This window comes from Arachis ipaensis, chromosome B5, assembly GCF_059453495.1.
Source record: "Arachis ipaensis isolate K30076 ecotype BB chromosome B5, ASM5945349v1, whole genome shotgun sequence".
NCBI classification, from domain to species: Eukaryota; Viridiplantae; Streptophyta; class Magnoliopsida; order Fabales; family Fabaceae; genus Arachis; species Arachis ipaensis.
In genome coordinates, this window is record NC_142440.1 from 1,608,359 (window position 1) to 1,611,978 (window position 3,620).

General features: G+C 23.8%; 1 non-coding gene across 1 annotated transcript; it reads right to left on the reverse strand.

Annotated features, from left to right (window-relative positions):
- Positions 1 to 3,022: 3,022 nt before the first annotated feature.
- Positions 3,023 to 3,107, reverse strand: TRNAM-CAU (transfer RNA methionine (anticodon CAU)). Its single transcript is given in 2 exon segments — positions 3,023 to 3,058; positions 3,070 to 3,107. It is a non-coding gene; the product is annotated as a tRNA-Met (tRNA).
- Between the last annotated feature and the right edge of the window lie 513 nt (positions 3,108 to 3,620).

Below are 3,620 nucleotides of genomic sequence, written 5' to 3' on the forward strand. Positions count from 1 at the left end.
TTGGTGATGATGATTAGGCCTGCACCTATAATTTAGGCTCCCCAATATTGTTATGGTCAATTTCCCATCCAGATAAGATAAGAGCGTAGGCTACTTTTATCAATTAGCGATGTTGAAACCTTAAAAAGGATGATAGAGCAAGATTAACAAATGCTATAATTAAGTGCCTGTTCCATTATTTCTTTTAAGACCACTTTCCTAACATTCATAATATATAAGAAAAAAGGGTATAAACTAATAAACAGGTAAGCATCCACTAAATTTAATTTGCTTAAATTATTTTCTTTCACATATTATTATTATTATTATTATTATTATTATTATTAAACACTTTAAAATCCCTAAATGGTTGGGCATGGTAGCTCAACTGCATCCATCAGAATTCAACTATGCAATCTTTAGCCTTTTAGAACTAAGCAACAATATGAACTTCTAGTGTGTGTTTGGGTCTAGAAAATTATATGGCAATGATTTGAATTAAAATGAAATATATATGTTGAGATTACATTGATTTAGAAATCATAATAAATGCATAATATTGCATCTTGCTTACCCTTTTGCCACATCATGTTATAATAATAATAATTAGGGAACATTTTAATTTACACAATTTGAGTTAGAATTTAATTAATTAAGGAAATTGAGAATGGGTGTGTTTGTAACATGAGAGAGTTCATTCTGACATAACATTCATGTTAAATTAAATTATTTAAACTCTCACAAGTATTTGAACTAGTCATTGCATATGTATAAACTTTGAAAATTTTACAAAAGGAAAATGAGTGAAACAGGTAGAAGCTTTTGATACAAGAAACTTAGCTTCATTTAATACATAGAAAAGGATGAAAAAAAAAATAAAATAGTGCAAATAGCTAGAGAAATTAAAGATTCAGATGCTTGACCAAAAAAGAAGAAATATTCAGATGAAAAATCAAGTTTCAACGATGATGTTTTGGTACATTATGTTATCAAAAAATATTAATCGATTTAATAATTTTTGTAATGACATAAGTTTATGAATTTGAAAATTTAAAAATTATTTCATAAAATGTGAAGTTTTAACAAGTAACAATGTTGATCATAGTGTTTTGACTTTAAGAATGAATACGATATCAACAAATAAAATTTTCCTAAGTAAATTTTAACAAAAACAAAAGTTCATAAATATTGCTATTAATGAAAAATTAATCTATTTTAAAGACAAATACAATTTTTTTCTACAGATTTCTTAACTCGGCAAGTCGAGAATTAATCCACCACATATTGATACTCTATTTATTAAAGGTAAGATTCAAACTCTAAATACTTACTTAAGCAGACAAATGAAATAATTATTCAACCAATTTAAATTGATTAAAATAAATATTAATTATTTTTAATATTTTTAAATTTTATATAATTTTATGTATTATCTCGTGCAGAGCACGAAAACATACACTATATCGGATGAAAAATCAAGTTTTAATATATTAGTTTATCTATTGTATATATTAAGTTATTTTGTAATAAAAAACTTTTGGTCTTTGATTGGAGGAAAGGGCCAGGGGTTGATCTTTGTTTATTAGCTCATTTATGAAATTAAAAAAGGAATTACAAGATTGTCATCTCTAATAAACAATATTCATTTTGTTTTATAATATCCGATACTACTTTTAAAAAGTTAATACATTGAGAACTAAAATATATCCAATTTTTGTTAATTTTATAAGTGTATTGCAATCTTTTTTTTAATTAATCCTCAAAAGTTATTTTAGTATATTAAAAGTGGGCTACAAAAATATTTTAGTATTTTTAAAATTAATTCTAAAAGGACATTTTAGCCTCTTATAATAGGTTATATGAATATTTTGTCTTTTTAAAGTTGAATTCAAATTTTAATTTTTAATAAATTTTTTTGGTGACTTATGTTTTTTTTGGTGACTTAATAAAATTTAATAACCTTTAACTTAAAAAGATATTTAGTTTTTTCAAACGAGGAAGTATAGGGAGCCCATAGAATATTTGTACAATGTGTACAATGAAAATTTAGGGATGTCCGATTCAGTATTAGAGATATAACCATTAGTGTTACCTTTTTTATCAACATAAGTTTTTGAGATGAGTGGTATTATGACACGGTATTAGGTTGAGTGATTTATGGGTGATGTTTATTTTATAATTTATATAGCCCATTGTACAAATATTTCATTGGCTCCCTAGTAGGACTATTTTCAAATTAATTATAAAATGTTATTTTTGTCAAAACATTAAAAAGGTATTTCAATCCTTTTACATATTACTCATCAAATGAATGTTTTAGTTCTTTTTTTTAATTAATTAGAAGAATATTTTAGTATGATATAATCAGTATATGATATATTTTTAAATTTGATTAATATTTGGAATGAAATGTAAAAAGATATAAATTGTTAGATTTAAATATAATTTATCTATTTATTAATGATAAGACATTAAATTATCACATGTTTAATTTAAAATGATGTCAACTAAGAAGGGTGCCTGTGTGTACCTAAATGTATTTGTGTATATACAAAATTGATGAAAAAATTATTTGAGATTATAGTTTGAGAACCATAGATAATAGTAGCTTGTTAAATAAATTATTATTAGTAAGTTCATATACTATATACAAAAATTAACCATCATCATTATATATTTTACCGTTATCAAATAATTGATAACAAAAGAAATGCATTCACATATTGCTAATTATTATTATTATTATTATTATTATTATTATTATTATTATTATTATTATTAAGTTTATATACTATATTAAAAAATTTAATCATCGTAATTATATAATACTTATGTTTATTGTTGTTAAATAACTAAATAATACGTAAAAGAAAATGTTGCATTAAAGAATTAGCTACTGAAAAATAAAAATTTTTTAAGAATTAAATTATTATACAATAATAAAATTAAAAGAGTACGTAAAGAGTACATAAAAAATATACAAAAATAAAAAATTAAAATTATAAAAGATTGCTAATTATTATTATTATTATTTTTTTTTAAATGGGGTGAGAGAGGCTCGAACTCTCGACCTCAGGATCACTCTTAAGCTATGAGACCTACGCGCTAGCCAACTGCGCCACCACCCCAACGTTAATATGTTAGCAGCTTTATTTTTAAACTTTAATTGTGAGGATATAATAAGGGTACAAAAAGATTACAAACTATATCGGTATAAACAGTAAAAGATTTAATCACTTTATGATTGTTTTATCTTCAACATACAACCAAAAAAATTAACCATCAATGAAATTAACTCAACTTTAAAAAATCAACAACTCAGAATAAACAAAAATTAACAACATTAGCATTATACTCTTATTAATTTAGCAACTCAGAATAAACCCAACAACTCAGGATCCCACAATTAGAATTATTAACAAATTGAATCACCGAATCAAACTCAAAACAAGCAAAAATAAATTGAACCCAGCAACCCAAAATCACAGAATAAAAATTATTAACAAATTGAATTACAGAGTCAACTCAAAACAAGCAAATTGAATTCAGTAGCTCAGAATCACAAAATTAAATCACAGAATCAACTCAAAACAAACAATTTAAATTAACAAAATCAATAAACAAACCCAATAATTACTCAG